This window comes from Micropterus salmoides, unplaced genomic scaffold, assembly GCF_014851395.1.
Source record: "Micropterus salmoides isolate LMB-PRFRI ecotype aquatic unplaced genomic scaffold, ASM1485139v1 Ms_hic_scaffold_17, whole genome shotgun sequence".
Taxonomy (NCBI): Eukaryota; Metazoa; Chordata; class Actinopteri; order Centrarchiformes; family Centrarchidae; genus Micropterus; species Micropterus salmoides.
The window spans coordinates 14,540,649-14,547,663 of NW_024040817.1; positions in this window are offsets into that span (position 1 = coordinate 14,540,649).

A 7,015-nucleotide genomic window follows, 5' to 3' on the forward strand; every position below is an offset into this window, starting at 1 on the left:
ATAGGGATAGATAAATAAGACAGACATTTGGCTGTTCTGTTTTCTCAAGAAGGGAAAACAGTCCTTCACTCCCACATGTTGAGAAAAGACTGAAATCATTTAAAGTGAAGTGAGGAAGAGAGGGGCAGGGAGAAGAGACAGAAACTTTTACAAGGACGGTTGCAAAGGAATGAGACTACATCCCTCGTGACATTGGTAGAGTTCTTCTGAGTAAGCCGGTTGATGCTGGGATAAACAAAAGTGGGCTGAAGATCAGGAATGCTGCAGCAGAGAGGAACAGAAGAGGATCTCATCTATTATTCAGTCATATCCATCTAATGACCGTCAAATTGAAAGACCTTGGATAATCTTTAAGAGTAATAAGCTTTTAAAAGATGAAGTCCCCTCTCTTCTCGCAACCCACTTTAAATTACCAGGGCCTTATCTCTTTGAGACGATTGCCAATCTGCAACAATCAGCAGAGATCAAAAGCTCCTCAGCAGAGGGCACAGTGTGCAGCACTTATCATGACCGGGAATCTGAATTAACAGCAACAATGCAATGGCCAGCAGATGCACCACAGTGGAGGCTTGAACCAGTAATAACTCATGAAGCAGTTCCCTAACTGCATCTGGCAGGTCCTAATAGGCCAACGGACCTCACTGGATTTCATATTAAAGGTTTAAAAACGGAAATGGGTTTGAAATTAGTTCTTTAAAAGAACCCCAAAATAATAATAATAATAATTCAAAATCTCAAAATTTATATGAAGCAACATCCCATCACATTTCTGTCAGATGTCCTTATAGCTTCATGAGTGATTTCACATCCACCTGAAAGGAGAGATTGGATTTTAATAGAGCTGTATTCTCATGAAAGTCACTTTAGTTAATAAAGTGGTGATTTAAAAGGTATTTAAAGTACCACTTTCAGCCAGAGAGCATTTGGAGAAAATGGTAACCAATAAACAAATAACGCTAGTTTGGGTTTGAGGGAAGTGAACCTTTTACTTACTGAGAGTCAGACAACAATAAATGTCTCTCTCTGCTAGCAGTTTGAATGTACGCTGAATGCAGGGTTAGCCTAGCTTAGCTTAATTCATAGATGTCCATGTCTCAAATGTTAACATTTTCCAAGGATGGCTGTCGGACCTGACCAGAGCACAAACTGTGTTACGCATAAGCAATTTACAATTAACAATTGTAACAATCTCCCAATTTACTTCTTTTGCCTTTACTATAGCCAAAAGCATTCCTGTTTTAATATATTGTGCAAAGCAGCAACGAATGCAGTATATAGTGCCCTTCAAAATTCACACAGATCTGCAAACAATCCCACAATGCAATATGTCATGAGAAAATTACATTATACAAAATTACACCTGCCAGAGATGACGCACTATAGAGTAAACTAGTGTCTATTATGAGGGGAATAGTGAATGAGTTAGTGAGGGAGTGATTTTGGATGCAGCCCAGGATTATAAGAGACAGATGAATCATTCAAAACAGCTAGAAGTAACACGAATCCAGCGCAAGTGTACCTGTAAAAACTCTCTACAGTTCAGCATAGGTAATTGTTTCCCAAGATAGTGTCACATTCTCTTCAATATTAGTTTCCTTGTGGATGCAGCTATGGTGCGCAGAAACTGATAATGTGTATATATATATATACATAGGAACATTACCGGTGAATTAAACTGATTCACTGGATTAATAAAGCAAAGTAAACTAAGCTCACTATTCAACCATACATTCAAACTGCAAGCAGAGACATAAAGAAGTTCCTCAGCTTGTCTTTTTAAAACCAAAACCCTTTAACGGATAAGGCTGGAGTCACTCTATATGTTTAAAATTGTCAAGAAATCACATGAAAAAAAACCCAACCTACAATACATTACGTCTCTCAATAGTTTTCTACAGTGTCTGCTGCCCCATGCCCATTTGTTCCTAGTGAAAAACTAATCCTTAAAAATGGACCAAAAGTTTCAAAACAGCTGGGTACTGTCGTTTTTAGCAGAAGTAAATACTGCTTTTGTTGTGGACTATTTTCAGCTATTAATACACTCAAGCGAGTAGGAGGAAAGTGTATGTAGGATTGACTCTAAATAAACTAGTGTCCATTTTTTATTGTAATGAAAGAATAGTTCAGCCAGTGCAACAGTGTGGCTCAGTGAGGTTTTTTAAATAGTTTTATTAAAACAGTGGAGGTCTGCAGCAGAGAGGATTAGCCTATATCAGCATAGGATAAATGTATTGTTGGTATTTTCATGGCATTTGATGACAATAAGAAAAATATAGAATATCAATATCCTCTTTAAGAAATCCATTAACGGTTTGCTTTAAAGATCTGATAGGAAGAATACTGTACGTTTACTACATTCCTGACCTACACTGTCTCTAGTGGCTAAACACATCCTCTCACTGTGTAGAGACAGCTGTGCAAGTATCTCTATGCCTCTCTTCATCTTTAAAGTCAAGTCTCCTAGCAGGCGGAAAGTAAACTTCCTGCTGAGGGTGGGGGTGGGAGAGGGTTTTGCAGAAGGAGGCTCTCCATCCAGCACATACTGATACTCACATCTGTACAGAGCACTTCTCAGCCTGAAAATAAAGAATTCTCTCTTTTTTTCTACCACCTTTGGTCTGCTCCCTATCTCTCTGAGTTGACAGTGGCTGGCACGACACCCAAAAAGAAGAGAAAAATGACGAGGAGCGAGGGGATGCAAGGGGGGAGAGAAAGTGCTGACGCGCAGTGAGGGCTGGACAGGGCCTTAATTGATCACTCGTTCAGGAAGGAGAGGAGAGGGAGGGTGGGGGGGTTGGGAGGAAGAGGAGGGGAGCGTTAATGGAGGAAAGAGGGGGGCATACTGGGTAATTCATCGGATTTATGAGGGACAGAGGCAGCAGAGATGGGTGCTCAGACAAGCATAACTCAGTCAGAGACATCAAATGAAAGGCCACTGCAGTATATCATATCACAAGGGAAAATATGTAGTACAGAAATAAACAGAAATTAGAGACATATTTTTATGCAAGTATGCATGTCCATCAAGCGGGAAGTTTTTGTGGTTGATGTGCGGCCTTCACTGTGTCACTCAGTCAGTGTGTCAGACTGAGTAAAGAGTCAGGGGTGTATTTATAGTAGTGTGCCGGTCCTCATTCAGCCCAGGCAAGGCTCCCTGTTCTCTCTGAGGTTGAAAAATGTGCAGCGCTTGCAATCTAGTGGCACTTAGATTTACTGCGTTCACTCAGATGGAATAAAAGAAGAGAGAGAACGTGTGTGCGTGTGAACACTGCGTGGGTATGTGTGTCCATGGGGAAGATGAGCATTGGGGGTTTGCATATGCATAGGATCAATCAGTTGTTGTTGTTTTTTTCTCCCCCAACTCTCATTTAATAAGAGCACGTTGGCCTAAAGCTTTCTCCCAGGCCCTCAGACATTTTACCAGATGCCTGAAGTAAGCCTCACTGGAGACACATTAGGCCTCACACAGCTCTACCACTGCGTTAATGGGGTGGGTGATATGTAAGCGAAAAGAATGCAAGACATACAAATGAATAAGAAAGTAGTTAACCTCAAAAAAAGACTAAACACAGCCAGAGATATTCCATGAGAGAATCCCACATCGCATGAAAACACAGTAATACATAATGTACATTAACCATTTGCACAACACACTACATACATGTTGAAACACACATTCAAATGCACACACCCATGTGCATGCACACCTGTTCTCTTTAGGGGCCCAGTGTGCTGTGCTGCATGATCGCATTCCAACATCTTGCAGCTGAGGCCGATCAATGCCTTTTAATTACCAAGGGCCCAAAGCGTTGGTCGATACAGCTGACGAGAAGCAGAGAGTAGGGGGAGAGAAGGAGAGAAAGAGAGAGAGAGAGAGAGATGCTCCAGAGGGTGATTGATGCTCACTCCTCCCAGCCAGCCTACCTACAGATGTGTCGTTAGGCTTGATTAATCCTGCCAAGCCACATTCGGTCACTTTACAGACCGCTGTTTAACCAGCACGGGCCGCCGCAGTCGCAAGGTTAAGTGGACACGAGGTGTCCGCCCTGAGCAACAAAGGCTTCTTAACCAATAAGTCAAGGGTGCCTGGTTGCTCTCTACAATACTGGCTATTAGACTGTTACACTCTGATGCTAAGCTGACTGAGTTCTGATTTCTTACTTGACTGGTAAACCTTATATAGACCTATAAGCAAAAGTGGCAAAAGTGTAAATTGTAATTCTAAGTTACAAATTTTCCAACCTGAGGGAATCACTGAATGTTGGTCAGTTGTATTGTGAATAATGAACATCTGTTCAGATGGGGGGGGTAGCAGAAAACAATATAGTAGAAATAAAAGAACAATCAAAGTTAAAACAGCAGAGGCTGAGATACCCTTACTTTTACTCTCTAGTATGCCAATCAAAAACATTTTCCACAGGACAGGAACAGGAGGGTTTTTTAGTAGACCCACTCTTCTTTTGAAATGCTTCACCTCAAATTTGTAAAGCATGCTTTCTCTTAAAAATGTTGTTGTTTCCAAGTCCAAGCTGAGACATCAGCACAGTTATTTCTACAGACTTGGGAAAACTCCCTCCAGAGCCACAGAACACATTAAACAACTGTTTTCACAGGCTGAGCAGAATTCCCCGCGGCGAGTAAACTAACCTTCATGTGTACAATTGTTGGGCTGCCCCTTTAAACAGTCCTAATTCCACTGGTAGAATGAATGAGAACAGTTATTTATGCTCATGTGATGAAACAGACTTGGAATCATTATGAAGCCTTTTGCAGACACTTATTATTTTAGACACCTGTTATATCTCTCACCAGTATAGAACTACAGTAAATTATACCAAAAACCTGTAAGAAAAGAAAAGAAGAAACTGCAGAAATGTTTTTTTGTGCTGATGCTACTTTTAAACTAATAATACATATACAATTTAAATCTCAAGACACACAACTGCAGTTTTTGAGACATATTTATACACGTCTGTTGCCCATCACCGGAGAATGTTGCAATTCAGTGCAACTCCAATGGTTTTACTAAAACGAGGACAAACAAACAGGGATACCAGGATTTCTATGCATGAAGGGTGCTAGGAGTCCTGATTTGAAACAGTTATGCATTTTAATTATACATTACATAATTGTACTTTTTTTTTTTGTTATATAATGTTATTTGATATTCCAGATCCATCCTTCTATTCTCAGAACCAGACACCAAAAAGCAATTTGCTTGGCACAGGAGATAAACACACAAGAAAAGACAAAAAATAAATCCAACAGCTGCTTCTGGGTAAAACTGAGATTGGCGTGTTGGAGAGACTCCCACACTATTTTCACTGGTGCCTCAACACAAGTAGACATTAAGCGGACTTAACACATTTTCCCTCAGGTGTGACCACTGGGTAAGCAGCCACTCTGTGGGTCTGAGGACATTATTCCAACCAGACAGTTAAAATCGGCCAACTGTTTAGAAGAAGTGTTTTATTATGTGACAAGAGGGTTCACATTCCTCCTCCTCCCCACTGCAAGTGAAAATATTCAACCTGTGGCTGTTGATCCATCGAAGGTCTTAATTCTGCAATATTCCCTGTGAAGTTGTGTGGCACTATAAAGTAGCAGCATAATGTAGAAAAACTAGTATATAGCACAAGTACTTCTAACTTGTACTCAAATACAGCACTTCAGGAAATGTAGCCTACTTAAGGACTGTCCTACACCAACAATGAGCACTGATTTGCTGATCAAAAGACATTTAGATGTCTAGCCAGGTAAAATTTGGACAAACATTTTTGTCAGCATTTTAATTACTATATTTCAATGTGTCGTCAGTGTTAATGACAAACTTACTGAAGTGCAATGCTGTTTAAGCAGTAGTTCCATGTAACCTCTTCATCTAAAAGCTCTCACTTTTCATCCAAGTTAGGCCCAGTTTGAACGTTGATGTCTGGACATATTACCTGCAAATCACCAAATCAGTGCTTACTGGAGTCTTCTCTTAATATAAGTTGAGTGTTACAGTTCAGACAGTGCTAATTCTCGGGGTTAGAGGTAGCATTGCTATGGTTATTATGGTTGCTAAATAACAGCACAGATGGACAGCAAAGTTTATACAGTCTTATTAAGGATTAATAATAAGTCAACAATCACACCTGATAGATGATGAGTAGGGAGTTTAAATTCTACCCTCTCTCAGTGACATGAGAAAAATAGCAAGTGAGGGCAGGTGGTGAAGTCAGGGTGGCAGCCTGCAGTCAGCATATAGAGCCCACATGAGACAGCTCTAATGAGATGAGGATTTTCACCTCAGCAGTGCCAATGCTAACAACATTTTATGGGCTTGGTTCCACGGTGTGCATTAAAGAGCCCTGTATTTTTGGTTTGAATAATACCTCACCTCAGCTTCCCACTACCTTCTCACGGCGTGCAATGGCTCCTGTTGAGCACAGTGAAGAACAAAGATCTGTGCAGCACGTGACCGTCAAAATGTCACTGTGCCCGTTGCTCTGTAAGAATAATGTGCCTGTGGACCTTTTTATTAGGGGCCGTGTTCCCTGACATGGGACCTATTATGTACTGTACAGCACTTCTCCCTTTCCTGCAGACCTGGGGCTGTTTTCAAGCAGGAAATGTGCATTTTTAAGAGTGGACAGTAAACTATGACAACTGAAGCAAAGCACGCCTGTTCATATTTAAGATATCTACTGATCAAGCACAGTCTTTCTTTGATCTTTTTGGTAATTTGTTTGGCTCCAAAAAAGTGGTGTATTGTGCTTTTCTATTCATCTTAAACCTCTTTAGGCTACTGACATAAGGAAATGGGATATGCTACTGAAATGTTCCCTGCCAACAAACTGTCACATCTGTTCCTTCTCACGATCAGCCCACCTCACGTCTCTTCCGGCGGGCTGTACACTGCAGTTACAAGTCTGGAGAAAAACAAAAATTGCTGTCAAATCAGCTTCAGCCCCTTAACTCAGTCATCCTGTTCCAAAGAATGTTGCTCTGAACTTAACATTCACCACCAGTG